Here is a 22,508-nt window from a genome sequence, read left to right on the forward strand (position 1 = left end):
CGATTGGTGCCGATCACTGTAACTGCTGCTGAGCCATCTCAGCAGGGAGAGAGATTAATGTGCAGCCATTTCCCCTGGTGTGGATATGTGGAGAGCTTCACTAATATGCTTTTAAGGATGTACTTTTTTTTTTCCTGGTTGTTTTGTTGTCAAAGGCTGCTTAATGTGATCTTGTGTTGGGCTGGGGGGATGGAGGGTCAGTTTATTCCAAATGCCTTTCAACATGGATTTTCCTACGTAAAGAGAGCCTGTAAAAAAGCCGCTGGGTCTGTGCAGCCGGGCAGCCCAGTGGAAAGTCAGCCTCGTGCAGGCAGGTGAAGGGCTGCCACTTAATCAGCCTCTATCTTTTTGTCCAAGTATTAATCTATATCCTTCTGTAAAGTACTTGTCGTTGTAACAGCCTTTTCATATTTGGTTACACGTTCTACATTTAAGCTGTGTTTTGGATTTAATATATGCAGTCAGTGCGTAGAAGGCAGTCTGTAAAATTCTCGTGATGCCCTTTGGACAAAGGCCTCGCGTTACTGCAAAATCTGGGCTGCTTATCGTTGTGTTTACATGTCTGTAATAGGGTTGTGCAAGATCAGTTTTCTCTTCAGGATTTGATTTGTTTGAGTAAATTCTGAGATGGCCTGAGGGCTTCTCTACCAGTTTGGGAGGAGCGGGGTTGTCCCTGTGTTTGGTCATTGCTGTGCCATCCCGAGGAGCAGTGGCATGTTTAGGACTTGTAGGATTTCCCTCGGCCCTTTTCCAACTGGAATGCTTCATGACTGATTTTCATAAGAAGTTCTCAAAGTCAAAGAGCCTTCTGAATGATGTCGCCCTGATGTTTCTTTTCCTCCACACTGCAATATAAAAGTCTGGCTGCACAAAGGCATAAAAGAAAGGCTTGTGAGATTGTTTTAGCGCAAACTTGAACAGCCAAAATAGGTATTTATTTGTTGTGGTGCGCTGGGACGTGGCTCTTTAAAGATGTGTGTGCATAACATTGCCTGATGAATTTCCTCCTCCTTTCAAGTACAGAATTTGTGCCTCAGAAATGGTAATTCTTGCTTGAACACTGATGTCCATTAGCTGTTGGCGTGTGTGTGATACAATTTCATGTTGGTTACCTCACATTTCTGACATAACTCATCAATTTTATTTTGGGATGAGATCAGCTTTTCTCTGTTTCATCCTTGCTTTGGTCTTTGTTTGCTTTGCATACAGGAGGTTGTTCCCAATGTGGTTTGAGTACCCAGACAGCCTGTGGTATTTTGCTCGGGTGCAAACTGGAAATATAACGACTTGCCTACACTATTTGTTGACTTTTAGCTGAGGACCCAATTCCGCACATCTTATAGAGTAAACATTGTCATTCAGGTGAAAAACAATTTGGCTCCAGCACATTGCAGTTTAACGGTTATGAAATTGGTGTTTTAATGCTGTCGATTTACTTCTTCCCTCCTTGTGTTTGAGGCAGTGCTGAGCATACAGGTACACTGAATGCCGTGAGGTCCTGGGAAGTGTTACTCTTGTCACACTACTGCTAAGGATGATAAATAAGTTGATCAAAACAATGTGTTTTTTTTTTTTTTTTTTTGATGAAATTCAGGGCAAAATATCTGAGTGAGTCTTAATTTCCTTATTCCTCAATTTCCTGTCTTAATTTCCTAATAATGAACTGCAGTTCTTTGCTAGGAACCAGTGTGTTCACTTAGTAGGAAAAAGATTTTCCACAAAACATCTTGCCTTCTCCTATTGAATGTCGTGTCTGATCTGTAGGAATTTGGCTGATTGGACAGTTCATCTCTCTTTCATCTCTTATGTTTCACAACAAAAATCCCCAAAGTTTAGCTGCAGTTAGGAAACTTAGGAATTGTGATGTATGGTGGAATTGTCCAAGATGCTGGACCGTGGCTGATCTCTGGTCTCTTGCTGATAGCTAAGCTGCTTGCCCGCTTTGCTGGATTTCCACTTTGGAGCATGACTCGAACCAGTCCTGGGATCCTGTCTTGAAACCGTTCCTGTCCAGAATGTGTCTCAATTGCTTTGGCCTGGTTTGCTTTCTGCATCATTTTTGTTTGTTTTGGTGGTTAATTCTCACTCTGCTTTTCAGGTAAGGCCCTGAGTGATTAGTAAGGGCCCACATTAAGGTTGCTCCTGTATGCATTCTAATTTGTAGGAACTCAGCTTAATAAAAAATGGTTTCTTTTTTGTTTCTTTCCAGGTTTGTTTTCAACAGCATCAGTTCCCTGTTTCCACTTCTGCAAACTCTAGTACTGGAGCTGTGGGTGGGGGAGACGGCACAGAGGGGCTGTGCTGTTGCTAAAAGGAAGTGACACGGATCCGGTGCATACTGCCCATGGGGCTGTGAGCTGGCTCCTTCTGGAAGTGGTCCTGCCTGCCTCACCCTCACCTGGGTCCATCACCCATCAGAGGTGAAGATTGTGCACTCAGCAGCTCTTCCCTTGGCGTTCCCTCCAAATGCATAAGTGATGCCTGCATAAGAGAGAGGCCACTGATAACTTGGTACAGGTAATGAAAGTTGTGTGCCTCTACTGTAGAGAGGAGTCTGTAGTTATGCTCTCGTGGGCAACCAACTACTGGTTGTCTTGCCCTAGGACATAGTTTTCATTGATGAGAACACATCTCAAAATTGCTATAGTGTTCATGACTACACCATTATCATACCTATTACTAGTAAATAGCAAGATGTTATCTGAACTAGCAGGGTTCTGTTCATAGCTTTACTCTTGGTTCCCACTGCAGTGTATAACAATCCATCGACTTGCATAATACCTTGAGAAGTAGGGATTTCTGCAAGTAAGGGTTGCACAGCTCTCTACCTGCAAGTGAATAGTAGTGATTGCATGAATCTCTCTTTTTTTTCTTTTAACTGCATTAGATCACATGGGAAATGGAACCGGTTGGAGTAGACAGAATATAGGCAAATGATAAGATAATTGGTGATTGTGATGATACAGTTATACCTTGCTAATGATAATGGTACTGTAGCGGGGAAAGAAAAATCTGGTCTTGAGATCTTCCTACCTTTAGATCTCCAACAATGAATAAAAAGCACATTTCTTAAAGGAGCTAGGCAATAGGGTGGCTAGTTTTTTTTTGTTTCCCTCACATATACATGATTGCCTCTGGCTCCAGTTATATCTGGAAATGTACAAACAAGCTTATTCCAATCTCCTTAATGTGGCTTTTACATGAATGATTGCTTGTTACTCAGTTTACTGCTTTGGTGTTTGGTTTGGGTAAATTCTACATAAGCTTCCTTTCTCCTCTCAAAGATGGTCCTGCAGATTTCCTAATGCACATCATTCACTGTAAGACCTATTGTATGGATAAAAACTGATTAGTTGCAACTGTGTGCCTTTTAGCTTTGTGAAATAACTAATGATTTGTTTACTCGTCTATCTGAGAGAGCATTACATCCGGTCTAGTTCTGTGCAAAGAGATACTAGATCAATCTGCTGTGAATTGCTGTCCCAGTTTCTTCAGTGGGAAGGGACTGGCATCTGCCAGCTTTACGTCATATCATCCCCACGTCCTGAGGACTGCTGTTTTGTGTTAGGTGTAAAATAGCTGCAGCTGCTGTGCTTGGAAATTCTGATCGGCATTACTTCCATCTTCCAGGGCTTGTTTTCAGATACACTTGGTTACATTTTGGAATATCATGAAACTATAGGTTTTTTGTTTGTTTGTTTTTTGCACTGGATGTCCCTTGGTTTACCATGTGGTGCAGTGTTTGCAAGGCAGGTATGTCTGGCAGGACCTGCAACAATACTGTCCTAAATCTACAGGCATAATTCTTGGGACATACTGTTTACAGAAAGTGGGGAATGGTGCCAGTATGAAGTATGCTGGGAATTGCTTCTCCAGGCAGCTGTTTTCATGGAACTGTGACTAGCTCTTCCACTCAGCACTTAATGTCTTTCTAAAGCATAAGCAAAGCAGTTTGTTGAATCGTGGTCTTAGATCTCCACTCCTTATAGGCACATCAGAATGACTGAAAACAATTGCTCTTTTAGGAAGGTAGCAAGGATGGTGGTTGTTTGTTTGTTTGGTTTTTTTGGCATGTTTGTTTTTTTCCCACAGAGTACCACGTTTGGGGTTTTCTTCCTTTGCAAACATGTAATAGTCACTATCAGGTGCTGCTAAGGAGTATTGTTCAACAGGGTCTAGTTGGTTGTGTATGCTCCTGTTTTTTAATTCTTTTCTTTAAGGATGTAATGTTCTCTTAGTAATTCTGGTATGGAGTGTGCTGGCATTAATCTCATTCACGCTTAGGTGCTGAAGGCAAAGGCCTTATTTTGTTAAATTAGGTATTTTGTAGTTCTATGGTTGAGCATCTAATCATCTGCTGCTTTAAGTTTGGAAATAGGATACAGGTGTTCCTGGATTTTAATCTCGATTTTTTTTCTTTTCCTATACAGTTTGTAAATTCTTACTCCTTTCTAAAGATAGGAGCTCATATCTTCTTACCACCCTAACGAGACCCAGTAACATTTGCAAAAGGCTTAACCAAGAGAAGCGTCAGTAATGTATGTTGCTTTCTTACAGTTACTATTCTCTGATGGAGTTGGGATCATTTAAGGTCAGATACTTGGAAAATGTGTTCAGTTGCTGATGAGTCTGTAACATGGTTCTTTACACTCAGTCTTGTCCAGAGCAAAGTTAAGGAAGTTCTTCACATACGTGTAAATTTTCTTATGACTCATCTTTCTTGGAACCGAAGTGTTCTTTACTATTTATCTGAAAGGTGTCACAACATTTCCTTTTAATGTACTTGCAATTCTCCTTAATTTTGTAGTCAGTTTTTGTGGCCTTTAAGCAGGTAGCAGAACTTTTCTTCAGCTGTGACTAGTAGAATATCTTGCTATCTAAAATTCAAGTTAAGCAGCAGGAGAGGCAGAACAGCAGCAGACTGAATAATTTCGTTTGATCAGTTAAATAAATCCAGCGTGTAGCTCTGATTTAAAATTGAGTTTTTGTGAAGAATGTTCGAGAAGAATGTGAACGTTGTGAAAAAACTTGGAGAAAATCGTATGTGCTTCCAACATTAACTGTTACGTTCCTGGCATGCCAGACTCAGAGTTGAGAGTCATGCTTTGTTTTGGTTTTTTTTTGTTTTGATACATAATGGAAAGTTATGCATGCAAAAATGTCATTGAAAATCATATTTACTGCTCAGCAAACAGAATAGAGGCAATTCCCCAAACCTTACTTTCTATGGTTAAGGTGCCAGGCTAATCTGCAAGATGTTTATAATGCTCAGGATTTAGGATTGCAAACCTCATTTGAAGTTTATCACCTTTCTGTGGTTCACAGGTTGTTCTTTCCAAAATACCATTGAAGGAGGTGGCGTGGGAGCCTCTGCACAAGGCAGTAGTATGACATTCACAGGAACAGCCCAGGATGCGAGCTCTAAGCTCAAAATTGAATTTCCCCAGCAAATGCAGTTGGCGAACAAAAACATCTTATCCTGGCAGCGATGCTACTGATGATGTCCAAAGGGAGCCCTGGTTAGCTCGTATTATTTGCAGCCTATTTGTCACCACTGAAGGAGGAGAATTTCTGTGCTGATTATGTGCTTCTGCAGCATCTCTGTGTTTGATTCCTTGGTAAACCATAACCATTCATTCAAACATCAGGAAACTAAACCAGGAAAAGAGCAAATCTTTGTGATTTGCTGGTGTGGTGAGCTGAATCAAGAAGGTTGTTTGCAGCTGGTGGTTAAAGCTGGGTCTCGTTCCTATGTAGAGTGAGCATGCTGCTGGTTTTGGGCATGGTAGGAGAGTGAGAAGGTCATTTGTGTTCTGAGAGGGAAGTTGTGCAAAGCAGCAAACCAAAGAAGGAATTGCCTGTGGAAAGTCTGTATTTCAGTTTTTCATGAGGAGGAAGTGTTTTATGTCATCATTTCGAGGATGTTCCTCATTGCAGAAAATAGTATGGGATTTGCTGGACTTCAGAGGTAGAAAAGGGCAAGTGTGGCCTTCGAGCTGTTTAGCAGGGCACCCTGGGGGTGGTCCTGGGGGCTGCCTTGAGGCCCGGGTAGGGGCTTTTCTGAGGTCTTTTTTATGTATGGTTATAACTGTTCCTTGGCAGATGGGTTTTTGGTTTTGAATGTGGTTTCCTTAGTCATAGGGATGTCAGGAGGGTGGTGGTGGGTAGCTACCAGCATTGAGGAGATTGGCCAAGTGCCACAGCTGTTTAGCCATGGCTAAAGCCAGCAAGTTTGGGGTTTGCATGGAAACAACCAGCTTAGAGAACCTGTGTTACACAAAGCCTCTAGCAGTGGCAAACCTAAGCCATGAGAGGAAGGAAGTTATTGCTTGCAGGTCCTTAATGTCTGTTTTTATCTCCGCTCATTGCTGCATGTCATTCCCTGTTCTTCTAAAGAGATGGAAGAACCTCTTGTCTGTGTGCCTGGGAAACCTCATTTATTTCAGGAACTGGTTCTTAAAACGCCGAGCTCAGTGAGCATTGATTTTTGAGATGTTGTAATGGAAACAAGTTATTTATATGTATGAGTGTTTGATTTTTTTTTTTTTAATCAGCTCTGTTTTCAGAAAGATTGAATCAGATCTGATAGGTTTTGTATTTCAGTGCTTCAAATCCTGAGCTACTGTGCATGCAGGTGCAGCCACTTCCCAGCAACTACTCAGTTCGATCTGTGAAATCCTGTGTTTTACTTCTTAAAGGTGGGAAGCTGCTCAGGTTGCCTGTCTGTCGTATTCAAGAAACTCGGTGTTTCTGTGCTCCAAAGGCACCAAGTCAGTACCTTTTTATGATGAGCCCTACTTACCTTTCTGGCAAAAGGCTGTAGCAGTGCCAGGTACTGTGCTGGGACTGGTAGTGTTGTCAGGCCTGAGTCCCTAGGGCAGCTCTGAATTCCTGACAAAATGAACTTGAAGGAGACCTAAAGTACAACTGAGCTCAATTCAGTTTAAAAATACATTGCATAGACCGATCATTTTGAGGTAAACACCTTTTGTATTTGTGGAAGAGCTGAAGAATTTTAGTCACGAAAGCAATGTAGTATGATTATAGACTCAGAAACACTAATTTGAGAAGGAGGAAGCGTTTAATTTCAGTCTGCTCCCGCCAACTTTCTGTAATACTCCATGCTGCCAAATGCCAAGTTGAATCATTGCTTCTAAAAGTTATTTCCAAGTAAACCTGCATTGTACCTGTGACTTAGCAGAAGAACCTGAATATTAAGTGTGCTTTGACTTTTCCTGGTGGAGATGGCTACTGTGTTTACTCAGCTGTACTTCAGGGCTTGATCCTTAACATTTGCATGGAATTTTCCTGCTGTTAGTTGGCACTCTTTTTTTTATTTTTATTTTTTGTTAAAAGAGTGGTGATTGAGCATTGCTGAGTGCAGGTCTGACTTTCCAAACAGGCAGAAAACAGCAGAGCTGAAAATACGTGGTTTCTCAGTTTGTTAAGCTTAATGAGGATGGCTGATGTAGAAAAATATTAATTGGATAATACACGTTTTTATTATGAGTCTGGTTTTGCCCAAACCTCAGAGCATAACTGTTGTAGGTTCAATTTCCCTTGTGTGCACCATCAGGAGGCAACTATATATGCCATTACAAAGTCCATGTGCTCTTGCTATTTAAACACTGCCGTTTATTCTTGCTCTGTGCTTTAAAAGCTTCTAAATTTGTTAGTGCTCATAACTTACTGATAGGACATTATTTGAGTTTGAGTTGCAGTAGCAATGATTGATTTTGAGAAGGGAGCTTTTACTTTTCTTCCTGCCTTTTTGGTCTGGTGCATGGCACCAAGGGAACAGTTGATTTGCAGTGGCGCAGCTGTGAGTTGACTTTTCTTTGCCTAGTGAAGTTGTCAGTTTTTCCTGTATGTTAATACCATAAAGGAGACCCACTACATTCTGCGTGTTGGATAAATACTGCCTTGTGCCAGAAGTAATGAGGGTTATTTTTGTACAATGATGTCTTCAAAAGTGGATGTTCTGGTGTTACTACAAAAGCTTTACCTGTTTTTCTAATAGCTTATGAGTCTGTATATTATCAGAGGCTGTATCAGTCCCAAGCAAAGCAGAGTCCCTTACCCTGCCCTCATTTTGCTGGTAACAAAGATCAAAGCTCTTTGTGAATTTGGCAAGTAGCTCTTGCATTGTTTTGTGAACTGATATTTTTTTTTTTAAATTTTATTTTTAATGTGCCTTGATGCACTCATCTTTGCAAAATAGATCGGGCATGGGCACTGGAGCACTCCTGATAGGTGGTGGGGTGAACTGCCTTGCAGTGAGGTGTGAGACTGATGTTCAGATAGTCTTGCACATAGACCTTGGGATAGCTGCTGAGATGTGTGAGCCTGAGGAGGGCGATAAATAATGGATGTCTTTGAGTGCTCTGTGATACCAAAGAGGTGTTATGGTAATGAAAGCGATTGGTAATCCAGGTTATTTGCTGTGACATCCTCCCCCCTGCAATGATTACTTGTGTAACTCCTCTAGTTTTCTTAAATTGTAGTGAGAATGAATTGCCTTCTGTGAGCTGCCTTCGGTCAGCTAGTTTTCCCATTTGTTTAGCTCTGATAGCAGTTACTTCAGATTCTAACTTTACAGTTTGTTTTGATGCTCCTTCTTTCAGAACAAGCTGTTCTCTAGGAATGTGAACAGGTTTGTTTCAAAGTGAAGTTTCTAATAGAAATTAAACTAGGGAAAAGACTGAGAGTCTTCAAAGTGAGAATGTATATTAGCAGAAACACTGAAGGCTTTTGGAAGGCCGTTTTTGATTGATTCTGAAATAGGTTGGATGAAGTCTGCCTTCTTGAAGTTGACTTTGAAAGATGTTTTTTTTTTCTACTCATTTCATAAAACTTGAGCATGAATAAAATTCATTTTCTCCTTGTCAAACCCAATTTTCCATTACTCTTCAAACTGGAAGGCTTAGGAGTTAGGAACTTCTGAAAAACTTGAAAGGGAAGTTCTTATCCTGGAAAGCCAGGCTTTAATACTGTGTAGATGAAACAACATTTCATCCTTGTTTCCTCATTGGAGAAGCTTGCTAAAAACAAATAAACCTTAAGAGAAAACTTCTACCTGGAAATGGCTTCCTATTCTAATCCCACTGGTGCATTTTGAAGAGCTTGCTGCTGTCGTAGGTAGAGGCTCAGGTACTGGTTTCAGGGCTGTTGGTAACCCATAGGCTGTAAGTGCCTCAGATTAGATTGTGCAGGTAAAGATTGTCCTGCAAAAGCACTGGAGGACTGCATTGTCTCAGTGCACAGTTGCTTTATGTTGAAGTGGTTTATTGTATTAGCACAGAAGTGATGTCTGCCTGAAGAAGTACCAGTGGTAGGAATGAAGGCATGTGTCACTTGAAACACACTGCTGTTCGGATATGTTCTACCTTGTGGCTCTTAGAGCTCAAGCTTACTTAAACAATGATCTTGGAGCAGGCAAATGTAAGGCAGCCTTTTTCTTCCTCCCACGATCTTTAAGTTTGATCTTTATTTGGGTGTTGAAAAGCACATTCTTTCTTCAAGTTGAAAGGTGTGTCTATAAGACACTTCAAGGAGGAAAAAAAAATACAAGAAATAAAGTAATTAGGTGTTACAATTTGGCTGTGAGGTCTATCTGTTTAAATAGAAGTAACTTGCATAGCCTGTGTGGTTTTTTTCTTTATGGGTGCTGGAGTCATAAGGTCTACCTTGATGCTTTTGAAGTTAGTTCCAGATACAGAAGCAAGGGAAGGATCTCACAGTTAGGGTAAGTCACAAGTCTAACTTCATTCTGCAGTTGGTTCTGTCACACTGACTGAAGCTTCTTAGACTTGAAGTGTTGTAGCAGCGTTCGCAGTTAATCTAACAATTAGAAGTTGTTTTAAAACACATAGACTTTAACACCCAGAAATCCCCTGTCACTGCAGCTTTGCTGAGAGAAGATGAACCAGACAGTGTGATTGCTGGATGCTGGGAGAGCTGGTTAATAACAATGACTGAAAAAGGGTAGTGCTTTCCAACTCACAGAACTTAAATTGTGAAGCCCTGCCTGTAGCAACGTTTCCTCCGAAGGCAATTTCTGTGCGGTTGCTAGGAGAACCTTGGGTCAGCTGGTAGTGGCAGGGATGGAAAATTGGCCATTTCCAGTTTCTCTCCTGAGCCACAGCTCTTCTGGGACTGTGGCAGCGTTAACCACAAGTGCCAATCTAAACCGCTTAAAAGGTATGTGATGATGATTTTTCAATTCTGACTGAGAGAATGAATGCAAGCTGGTCCTCTCAAGAGAATGTATTTGTTGGCAGCCTTGAGAGCTAGCCTACTAGTAAATGACATCAAGAGCTTTCAGGAAAAGGGCTTTCTTTACTCTTTTTTGAGTAAAAAAGGATTTTAGAGATCAGAATTTGTCTTAATAGTACTAACAAACAAACATGAAGTCTGTTTCTCTAGGCGTGCTTTGTAGTCAACATCTCTGTTATTCCTTGTATGTGTTCTAGTGACCAAACAGAACTGGAAATAAAAAATACTAGCAATAGTGGAAAGAATAGGTATGTCTGGTAATTGGGTAATATGCGAATACTGAAACAGTTTGGTATTTGCTGTCTTTGTGTCTAGCACTTTGGGAATAAGCAATTCTTTACAAGGTAGGTTTACCAGTAAAATTTGAATCCGGAAGTCCTGTTGACTTGCAAAGGAGGGTCTCCTTGCTTTTATAGTAACTGGTTGTGGAGGCAGTGTTCTTCACAAACTCACAATTTGTAAAGCTCAGGTGTATTTCACCAGTAAAGTGAAAAACTGACTGTATGTATTCATTTGCTCTTCTATTGCACATCTGAACGTGAAGGTAATTTGGGTATCAAGAACAGAAAAGGCTTAATTTCTCTCAAGTTTCCTTTTCTTTGTTAAACTAGATGTTCTTTACAATGTGTATTCAAATGAAGAACTGAGGCAAGGTCTAGTGATTACTACTAACACAACAAGTACCAAAGTCCAGTCATGTATAGGTGTTCACTTAAAGCTGTATTAAAGCAATCTCTGCTGTTTTTCCATCTCAATTATCTTAAGAAAGGCAGACATCAGTTGCTTTGAAACTCTGCGTAGTGATTCAGGTCTTTCAAGGGTAATTTCTAATAACAAGTAATAACAGGGGAGAACACTGCCGAAGTATAAAGGAAATTGTGAAATGTGGTTTATGGTTATTGATGTAATGTTAAATGTTGTTAGCAAAGTCTATCTAGTAGAAAAACTACTGATATTAGAAAAATTGGTGCTATCACAGCCACAAAATGGGCAAAAGAAGATGGACTTTGATCATTTAACATTTGTCCTCTGAGAGTTTATATAGGTATGCAGAAACAGTTCCTAGCATTGGCAGTGTTGCAGTTAACCCTTGTCAGTGCTTTGCGGTAGCGCTCCTTAATTGTGAAAGACGAAGCTCCAAGTGTAATCGATTTTGTCTGCACTGACAAGCCATAAGAATCCAGGTTTTCTTCACTCTATGAGTAGTACTAACATATTCTTGGTGCAGTGGAGTGGAAGTTTGAGCTTGCAGACTGTAGGATGTCCACTGTGCGTTTTGGTGGAAAAATAAATAACCTTCAGTTGAGTTAGTTCAGTCTTGGTTTGTTAAGCTGTGGTGGCTGCTGTACTCAGAAGCCTGCTGGCTGTATCAGGGATGGCCAGCTGTTAGCATAGGGTCCAAATTTGCTTTTAAAACAGATTCCTCTCTTTATTGTTTCGTGCAGTGGTTTTTTTTTTTTTTTTTTTTTTTTTTTTTTTTTCCTTTTTTCCCTTTGTAATGCCTAAATATAGTCAGTACTTTTCTTTGGGGATTTTCTCTGGGTTGCTGAGCAATAGGTGCATAGATGCAAAGTCAACTCTCACCCTGCAAGGTCTATTAGCTGGTGCTTATTACTGTGCCTCCAAACCAGTGATGCTTGCAGGTCCCAGCTGGGCTGAGGAGGCAGCACAGCTGCTCTCAAGCTCCATGCAGAATTAGTTTCCACCCAGAGCTGGTTCTGCACAGAGCAGACGTGTGTGTTGTGTTACTGCTCTGCCGTGCAGCTCTGGGTGTGTCACAGAGATGCTGCTTTTTGTGAGCTGCTCACACTGTCTTCTCACTGGGCTTTTTGCAGGAGGTGTGGGGAGCAAGAGGGAGCACAGGTACAATCACTAGGCCCTGGTTAGCTCTGCAGCACTGCTGAGCACTGGGCTGTGCTGGGCCTCAGGCAGGAGGAAGATTGGTTGAGGAGGTTCTGGTTCTGAGGTTCCTTGGTGTTAAGGGCAGAGGCTCTGAGCTGACTCTGCTTGGGTGGGTCCCAGGCTTTGTTGCAAGGGATAATACTGCTATAGCTCAGCTTGCCTTTGTCCTAGGTAATGGGAGTCTGTTTCTTTGTATTGATTCAGACTGCAAACAGTGGGCTGTGTAAAAGTGGGTCCCGAGTTGGCTGAGTTATCCACTCTTGGGTACTGCAGCTGCTGTAACTCTTTTTCTTCTATGTTTGGAGAAAGCAAAACAAACTTTGCATTGTAGTGTCTCTTCTTCATCCCAGTAGACAGAGTTAGAAAAGAATTAATATCTTCTTAACAGTGCAGCATAGCATTCATTCCCATAGCTCTATAAAACTATCTGGTGTGAAATAAGTACTTTAGCACATCTCCGATTAAATTAATCTGCTTCCAGTATACTCAAAAGCTTTTTTTTATTAAAAAAACAAAACAAAACAAAAACAAACAAAAAACAAACAAAACAAAAAAAAACAACCCACAAAAACCAACAAAACAAAACCAGCAAATCCTCAGATTTTCAGTGAAGTGTCTCCTAGTCCAGAGTTTGAGTCACGGGCAAAACTGTTTAAATAAAAGATTTGTGGGGCCTGGAGTACTGATTTGTTAAAATTAAAGGCAGCTGGTGCCTCCCTTGTAGTCTCAGATGTTGGTGATTGAGGCTGGAGTGCAGGTGCCCTTTGCCTGCATGAAGCACACCTCACCTGCTGGCCTTCATGAAATTTCTTATCACGATGGTAAGGTTCCGAGTCGTCTCGTTGCCTGGAATAAGGACTCTGACACTTGTAGGGTAAGTGTGCTTATCTGGAAGGTCTGTGTGTTTGGGTAGATGTCCTTAAAGAGCCTGGCAAGTGATAGAACTGAGATTTTGTTTTGAGGATAAATACTGGACAATTGCTCAGAGAGAAGAAAAGTTAAATGGGGTGTGTCAGCTTATAGAAGGGCTTACTGCACCGAATGATGACTTGATTTGGTGAAGAGGATTTGGGCACTGGGGGTGTGTTACTCAGTCTGGGTCTGCCTCCCCAGCCCCACTAGGAAGGAGAAGAGCGGCAGCTCTGAGATGCATCCAGTCTAATCTCTGGGGTGCAGACGTCTTTTCCTGCTTCTGCATTTACCTGCTCAGTGTTTAGATAATGCCTGCAGCTGTTTTCCTTGTTTTCTTTCCTTATGGCAGCATTTCAAACTAAACTAAGTAAGTCTAATTTACTTGCCCTTTATTAGGACGTTGTAATTAGACATTAGATACCATAATTTCTTGTAGTGACTGTGACAAAAGCTTACACAAAGTAGACTAAAGCAACAAAGCCGTCTTATATCTGAACTATACCTTATGCTGTTAATTGAGTTTTCCTTACTTTTTCTGTAAACTTCAAAGTTGGATTTTCCTTGTGTGCCCTGGTAAATTACTCCGGTGGCTAGGAGGATGCAAATGTTAAATCTAGTATCAAATAACAGCTATTTGATCTAGCAGGAAAAAAAGCAAAAGATGAAAAGAAGTTTGAAGTCTTTGTAATTTAGATTATGAGCAAGTTGTTGCTGATTTTTTTTGTTACGTATTTCAGAAGTCAGTTGTACTGAGTATAAGAACTCTGTGTATGTTTATGTCGAGGGGAAAGGTTGGGCAGGACGGTGTTGTGACATTACAGAGCTTGTTTTAAAATGTCGGTACTGGAACTCTGGGCAGAGCTTCAGTGATAAGTGTGAAAGTGAGTGTGCTGCTGGTAGCTCTGCCCCTTCTTCTGTCCCACATGCCTTCTGCCTTTTGCAGCATCCTGCGCTCACCTAGCGCTCAGCTTTCTTCTCTCTAGCAGCCAGGGTGGTCCCAGTGGTGGAAATAGACTGTGATATTCCTTCTTGTGTATATGCGATCTTACTTCTGGTCTGCCATATTGCATATTGAAATCAAATCACTATTAGGAGGAATGTGTCGCTGTAAGTAGACCTTTATTACCTCTGAGCTTCTCAGTTGCTAATATTTGCAGATTTTTGCCATTAATTGCATGGTCCAAGGCATGAGTACAGCAGAAGCAAGATTAAGCCTAAAGCTAATCTGGGCTGCACACAAATAGAAGTACCTTCTTTCTCTTTCCCTAGTGGGCTCCTGTTCACCCAACTAATTGGATTAGAAGGTACACAAGTAAACATGTAACCCACTGGAATTTCAGATGATGCAGCGAAATGTTATTAATATGTAACTCTGTGAAACTTGGGATTATGGTGATGCTTGTGACAGAAATAGTGAGACTGTGCTTCATTATTTATTTGTTAAGTATTTGTATCATGGCAGTCAGAGGACTTCTGAATACAGAGAAAGGAATTGATTACTGTATGATCTGCTTCATTTTCAAATGAGTAATGTAAGAAACCTTAATAAATGAGCTCCAGAGTACTTCCTTTAATTTTCTGATTAGCTTCTGTGGCTGTTGCAGGAGCTTCCAAAATGTGAAGTAAACGTGAAAATCTGTGGAGTGTTCCTGATAAAAAAATTTTGTATTTTCTGAATGCAATGGAATGTACAGGAGAGAAAGCAGGATATAAAGTCAAGTATTTCTGTACTGAGGATCCTACTGAACTGTGCGAGTTGAGACTTGTTCTTTCTTCTCTACCAAACATGAGCTGATGATGTGTATTTATTTGAAATAATGCATAGGTTATGTTTCAAGTTAGTCTACTTTAAGTTATTTGGATGAACTTCCCTTAAAGTAGTTCTTAGGAAGATGGAATTTAGTACTGCATTGGAATGTTTAAACATGCTCATTTTTTCCAAAGAAGCTGAAAAACCTATTGCGCTTAACTGCTATTTAGTGCAGAGTGCTGTCCAAACTTTTGGAAAGGAAGCCAGAAACAGCGAGCCAGAATCTTTTAAAGAATATTCCATTCCATACATCTGAAAGCAGTTTATGAAAAATGTTGTTAGAAACCTCAGTGGCACCCTTCAGTTTAAAGAGATAGTACAGTGACTCATGCTTTAAAAAAAAAAATCTCTAGTGCTTTTTGTCTCAGAATAGGAAAAGGGATTGACTCTGGATATAAAGTGCTGACCTTTATTGCGTTTGCATTAGCCAGAATTATTAACATTGTATTGTAGAGGCTGTGGCACATTTTTGGCAAGCTGGTACATTCCTCTCTTTCTCTGTAGCTTCCTCCCACTCAGGAGCTTTTGTCTCTCTCCATCTGCTTTTTGGAGACAGAAGTGCTGTATGCACGCCGACCTCCGAAACTGTAACTTGAATTTGGGTTTGACGTAAAGCTAAATTGTTACCATAAATTCAGACTACAGGAATAGGCAGAATTAGAGAGCTCTGTTTTTGGATTTAAATGAAAATAAATATAGTTGGGTTGTGGGATCAGTCTCTAGGAAGTAAACTGTCCAGACCTTTGTAACCATTACCCAGCAGAGCTGAGAAACATTTGCTGTGCCAGTTAAGTGTTCTGCCTGGGGTGTGTGTACTGCTTTTCTCCATCCAGAGAGGGTGATAGGAAAGAAGGTGTTGAGATTTGTTTTACATATATTTATCTTTAAATATATATATGTGTGTGATAGTGTTGCAAACCACTATGAGGCTCTTTTTTTAGCAAATAGGAACTTAGTCTATGTTATTAATAAAATATGTTAGTCTGTTGTATGAGGTTTTTGTGGAAGAACGGTGGAATCATCAGTTTGTTAATGTACGTTGTCCGTGGCTGTGTGCCACGAGCTTGTGTGCCACTTTGGAGGATTCTTGTTAGTGTTGTTGTATTCAGACCCCCAGTAATGAGGAACAAGGATGCTCTGCATGCTGCAGACACAAGAGGTCTTGTGTGAGCAGCTTTGGAATTTTGTGTGTGGTTGTTTCTAAAACAGATAGTAGCTCTTCCCCTCTCCCTCTGTTTGTATATAAACATATAGAGTAATTAAAAAGCTTGATTCATCTCGGGCTGCTTTTTATTTATATTTTGAAAGGTATGTGAAAAGTAAAGTTCTACTTTAAATAGATATTAAAGTGGTTTAGGACTAGTATTTTAGCAAGCATTTTGATAAAGCAAGAATGAATTTGTTTTTAAAGGCATTTCCCTATGGAGTTTAACACAAGGCTGAAAAGTTGCATCCCTGGGTGAGAACTGAGAAATTGAAGAGGAAAACAAAAACCCCCAAAATCGAAAGAAATCAGCTGAATTTCCATTGCCTAATAGTCTAAAAATGGGACACCATCAGTAATATTAACTTATTCTCTGGAAATTTTATGTAGTGCTAAGAATAGAAGGTGGGTCTAATTCTCATTAGGAGAAAACAAAACTTCCTCTCTGAAACAAGGAGAGGTGTTCTTGTTCTCTTATGCATGTTGCTGTTTGTTGGATTTTGTGTCTGTGGTTGTACAGGACAGAAAATAATTGTGTAATACATCCTGCAGTTCTTGAACCTGTGTGCACACAGCGGCACTGAATCACAAGCAGTTACTTTCAAAATGAGTAAACTAGATACTTCTTAGGAAAAGGGAGAGAAAGATTGCACGCATCCCCATGGAGCAAGGTTTCTCTTAGTCATTGGAAGTTCTTGTCCATGAATGTCTTTATAATTGTAGCTATTATCCCTAATTACAAAACTTCTGAAGCACAAAACAGTAAGTTGATAAACAAAGGTGTGTGGCAGCCTTCAGATGTACCTTTTTAAGTGATGGCAGGTTAAAAAAAAAAAAAAAAAAAAAAAAAAAAAAAAAAAAAAGGAGAGTTGGAGTTGGTAAATGTTTTCTTAGATTGACTTGGAAGTTCAGTAGCGCTTAAGTGGGGTTCAGTCCCAGTGGAGAAGTTTTGCATCCTGCTGGCTCTTGCTACTTGACAAAACTAGTGGTGTAGCCAAAAGGTTTCAAATACTCAGCTATCACATAGCCCTTTTAGCTGTGTTAAATTCACACGTTTAATGATACGTTAGCATTATGGCTTCTCCATCTAATCCATCGTCAAAGTCTGTGCTGACTAACCACTGTTTACACTTTCTGCCTTTTGCATGCTCAGAGAAGCTATAGTGAATTTGAAGTCACTAGGTTTTCTTACAGAGGGGACTAAACGTTTTTTTCACTTCAGTAAAGCTGGGTAAGGGAAGCTTTCCTTGGGCATGTCTTGCTTTCTTTTGTCCATGTGGGCAAACCAGTTTTTCTTGTTCAGTGGTAACCAACATAATGTGAAATGCACATATTTGCGTTGTAGCTCCTTCTTTTTATTTGCAGTCAGTGTCTTGGGGGGATTGTTGCAATGTTATCCTTTGCAAGCTTATATTGGTCTTGACATTTCAAACTGTGAAACTAATGAAGCCAGCGTATGCTCGAGGAAGGCTAGCAAAAAATTCTAGTATCCAGCAGGCAAAGACCTGTTGTGCATACGGTTGTAGTACACTCATGTTTAATGTAACGCAGACAGGTGACCTTATGGGGACTTGAACTGTAACATTTAGAGCATTGTTCTGGTTGTACCAATTATTTCTGAAAGCATGATGTCTGTAAGCCCTCTGAGAAATTGGGCTGACATGGCTCCCTGTCAGTGCTCAGGAGAGCTGGGTTGAGCTTGTTGCTGACTTTCACATTGAAGACTGACCTATGGTATTTCTAGCCCTGGAGGGAGATTCCTTATTAAGGGTGTATTTCTTTTCCTTATATAGACAGATACTTTCAAGACAGAATAAGAAACTATTGGTACAGCCATCAGCCATTGAGCTCAGTTCTGGTTTTGGAAATACTGAAAAACAAATAGCAGCAGAAGGATTCCCCAAACCGAAGGTCCTTGGATTTTTCCTCACACCCATCCAGCATAAGGAAATTGTACAGCACATTTTATTGTTTTTGTCGATGATTGTCAGCAGTGGCCATTAAGCAGGGTGAGATCTGGTAACTGATGTGGAGATTTTCTCTGGGGAAGAGATGTGAACCATTTCATAGAATTACAGCACAGAAAAGATCATTTATGTTAGTTGGTCAGGCCTTTGCAGTTTTGTAAGCTAAGTGCTGTTTCTTTAGATGTCCAAGCAGGACTGGGTGGAGCTGCTGGTGACTGTCTGAGCAGTGTCTGTCCCATGGATCACTGGCAAAACAAACAAACTGTTCTGCTTCACTGTGCTTAAGCCTTTTCTAAATGGGCGTTTTGGTAAGGAACTACTGCAACTCCAGCAGGGCTGTGTATCTGCTTAACTGCTGAGTGCTGCTAGCTTCTGGAGGAAAAGAGATTTTGTCTATGAATCTTTTAAATAAAGTGCTTCTTGTTAGTGAATAGCACTTTTTCCTTCGATGCGAGTGGAACAAGCTTTTAGTGGTACAAATGAATCTGCTTTCTGTGCTCAAATGCCTGCTTTAGCCATAGGAAGCACTGGCCCTTGGGATTCCATAGTTGCATTTCAAGTCAGATTTTTCAAACGCTTCATCAGAACGGTGTTGATATGAACATGGTTTTGAGTGTGCTGGTCATTAGGTGGGCTTGAGATGTTCTTGGTTTCATGTTAGTAACTGGATTGTCACTTCTTGTATCAGGTAATGTTTATGCTTTTTGAATGCATGATAACAAATGGGATTGGTGCAAATCTCTTCGTTCACTTTAAGTGATATTAATTTATATAGGACCTCATTTTTCTTCTTTACTTGTCTGTTTTTGGTATCTAAGTTGAATATGAGCTGAAAGAAATTGTGCAGATATGATGCATTTTCACTGGTAAAAATATTTGCTCAAACGTAACTTAATGCATTCACTAGCACGCTCAAGCAGGCACAGAAGATCACTAAATTGTTTCTGAGGGCACCACTCCAACCTTTCTTCATCTGGCATGCTACTTTTGTTCATCTGGTTGTGGAAATTAGTTGAAAGATGGAACAGCTGCGTGCTGGCTGTTTCAGTTTTAGTGTGGTTTAGGGTCAAATACAAATAGCAATACTTAAGTTGGAAATAGGGAGGACTGCACTGAACTGATTATAATTGTAAATACATTCGAGTTTTACCTAGAGCTTGAGCCAAGATGGTTGCTTGTTTTGGAACAGAGTTAATTAAAGTTCAGTTCAAAGACTTTTTTGGTTAACTTGTTAAATCTGTTTGGGAGATGCTTATTTGTAGGAAACCAGTTAAAGATGCTCTGTTCTTTCTCTATTTTTTTTTTCTTTGCATTTTTTGTTGCCGTCTCTACTGGCCTTTAAATTCCTTTTGCCTTTAACAAAGACCACAAGACTCACAGTTAAGGGATTATCCAAGAGAGCAGTAGCAGTTTGGCACAGCACATACCTGCTTATAGGAAGAAGTTGAGCTGTAGAGAGGAACATGCATGTTGTGTTGATTACTGAAAGTCATGTGCACTTGGCAGATGGGTTACTTGTGAGCTTGAGAGAGGAAAGCTTTTGGTGTGGGGTACTATAGCCACTGATTGCTACTCTGAGAATTAGCTTCTGATACATGGCGCTTCCTATTAGCTTTTGTCAGAGGCTTGCTGAAAATCCAACTACTTTTATTGTCTTTAAACAACGCAGCTAAATGTAGTTGACAGATGCTGATGGATGGCTAAAATAAATCTGGATATTTTTTTGCCTACTTATGAGGTTCAAAATTTATTTCAAGAGACTAAAATTTGAGAATAGGTTATTTTCTATAATTGTAAAGATGTTCACATTTTTAACTGTCTTGATAGATATCAACCAGTTAATATCAGCTATCCTGTGCATTGCTGAAGCTCTCACTGCTGTTGTTTGCTCACAACTCCTTGGCTGAATGACCTTATCCTAAATCAGGGGTCACAAGCTGTTCATAGAACTGCTCCTAGCACCCTTTAAATGCAGGTGCAACATTTGCTACCCTCTGGCATAGAAGCTGGCTTCTGCTTATGCATATTAGTAGTTTGATCATTTGCTCTTTACAGTCAGAGCTCTTTAATGCATACTGTCCAGATCTAGTGAGCTGCTTGTGTTATTTGTTCCAACATTACACATCCTGACAAGTGTGATGATGCTGTGCCCTAGAAACGTGGGGCAGGCTGTAAGGTGTGAGCTGATGGTGATACAGGTTGGATGACAGTAGCTAGGATGAAAGAGCTGTGTGTTCTGAAATATCAACATATGTGACCATGGGGATGCATCGTTTCAGTTTCCGGAAAGTAAGAATTCATCACAGTTATCAACAGGGAAGTTGTGCTGCTGTTGAGCTGACAGCTGTCTCCCTGTCTGATCACATTCATTCCAGTGTGTATTGCAGCTGTCAATCAGGCTCTCTATTTTTGACTGCAGGAGCAAACTTAGCCATCATTAGGCAAGAGTCTTGTGTTGTAAGGTTAAACAGGAGAGAGAGTCAATTTGCACCTAATTCTAAACAGTTGGTTTAGGATTCCTTGCTTTGTATTGCATTTAAAAGGTCAAATGCACCAATTAAAGAGGTTTTCAGAAGAAATATCATTTCCTTGATTTTGTTCTTTCTGAATCTGCCCCTCCCGCTTGTGCATGTGGGAGGAATGGTAGTGATGTGGACAAGGTGTGGTTGGCAATAACTTTGGACTTCCATGTTCAGGTAACTGTTGTGTTGTTGCAGGTTATTGAATGGAAAGAAGTCTGACTCATGTTGAGTAATGTCATATTGCCACCCCCTGCTAGGAGATCTGTGGACAGATGATAAAGGGATGCTTTCTGGGGCTGAGGATGCTAGAGCAAAACTTGCTTTTGTGCTTCCATCACACTGTCCTAATTACACATCTGACTTAAGCTTCTTGCAGGTCATCAGTTGCATGTTCGTGCACTTTGGTCGGAGTAACTTAATACTTCATTACATCCTCAGAAAAAAAAACAAACAAGTACTTCTGCAGCTCTTCTCCTGTCCTCTTGTCAAGGATGTGTATAGTGTGGTTGGAAGAGCCAAATGCATTGATGCTTTGGCATACAAGGGCAGCTCCAGAAATGTCTCATATTTTGTTACGTTGGCCCAGTATGTCAGAGGCAGCTGTGGGTGGTATGGCAGTAGAAGTTGAACCCTCCCACAAATATTCCATTACATTTTGTTGCCGTGTGACAGATGGCACCTCCACTGGTGCAGCATCAAATAAAGTATTGTGCTCTTTGTATCTGTTGTAGTTTCCATGGAAACAAATAGGGGGCATTTCTTTTGGAGTGACCTACATAAGGAAGGCAACCCTAAGCAAGTTAACTTAAAATAGAAACAAGTGCACAGGATAGTAAGATTATATTATGTTAGTGCCTGGAGGCATCCATTTAGATGAAATGTGAGGTGAAATAATCCTCTTTAACTAAGCAGTCAGTCAGTTGCAGATCGGAGGAGGTCACTGAAGTAGAGTGAAAGTATTTGTATATCCAGAGGACCATACATGCGCTTAGGCTTAGACCTAGATTAACTTAATGTGAAAGTATTCTAAAACATGCATGGCAGTCTAACGTTACGTTTATTTTCCAAAATATTCTGAGGTCACACAAGGAAGAGCCTTAGGTAGTGATTTTGAAATGTATTTGAGCTAGCAGTGCTGCTGATAAAAGCAGTTCTCTGTCAGCACGCTTGTACTATGCCAGCACAGAGCTAATTTTTAGCTGGACAGTGTTCCTTTTCATTTCTACTGTGCAGCCACACAAATGGCACAGCTGCTACTACATAGAAGAATTGGTACAGGTAGAAATTAACAGCAGGAATGAAAAATGAGTACTGTTTTTCCAAAGGCAAGCTTAATTTAGAGATATGTTATACTGCAGTCACTTTTGGAGAACAGAGTTGGGTGAACATTTACATCCCAACTTTGTTCCACTGAATGTTTAATAACCAAGGAAGAGCAGAGTGCCAACAATCATGTCTTCACCTCCTAGATTGGATTGCAAAGTTTTTTTATTATTCATAATTTTATGCTAGCAGTTCATTTGTTTTAAAAGTATTTAAAAGAGTCCTGTAGAATGCAAATTCCTTGCTTGCTATTCTTCTTGCTGAAGTAGCATCAGAATTGTCTTTTTTACCAGATTCCTGGAGCAGAATTTAAAATTACACTGGGTCATTAATTGCTTTTATTTCTGAACCAGTGCTATAAAACTCTAATGTTCTGCAGACCCCTGACTGATGTAGGGGAAGTATGAAGATGCTGTCCAGGTATGCGGAGATAGGGCTAGGAAAGTCAGAGCCCACTATGCTGAGTCTGGAACATAAATTACACCAAGAAGGGCCTGATACAAGTGTATGAGCAGTCAAAGCAAGACCGAGGGAAATGTAGGATGTACTTAATACCTTTTTGTCTTGGTCTTTACTGGTAAGATTTGCCTTCA

At 40.4% G+C, this 22,508-nt stretch overlaps 1 protein-coding gene across 11 annotated transcripts in view; it reads left to right on the forward strand.

Moving 5' to 3' along the window:
• NUMB (NUMB endocytic adaptor protein) overlaps positions 1-22,508 on the forward strand; it is a 93,794-nt gene that overhangs the window by 4,595 nt on the left and 66,691 nt on the right. For 9 of the 11 annotated variants that reach the window (XM_052695498.1, XM_052695508.1, XM_052695505.1 and 6 more), the window contains exon 2: positions 2,210-2,517. The exons of the other annotated variants lie outside the window; for them this stretch is intronic. The gene's annotated coding sequence lies outside the window, so the exon portion shown is untranslated. The remainder of the gene's footprint in view (positions 1-2,209; positions 2,518-22,508) is intronic. 11 annotated transcript variants of the gene reach the window in all.

This window comes from Tympanuchus pallidicinctus, unplaced genomic scaffold, assembly GCF_026119805.1.
Source record: "Tympanuchus pallidicinctus isolate F22 unplaced genomic scaffold, pur_lepc_1.0 scaffold3, whole genome shotgun sequence".
Classification (NCBI taxonomy): Eukaryota; Metazoa; Chordata; class Aves; order Galliformes; family Phasianidae; genus Tympanuchus; species Tympanuchus pallidicinctus.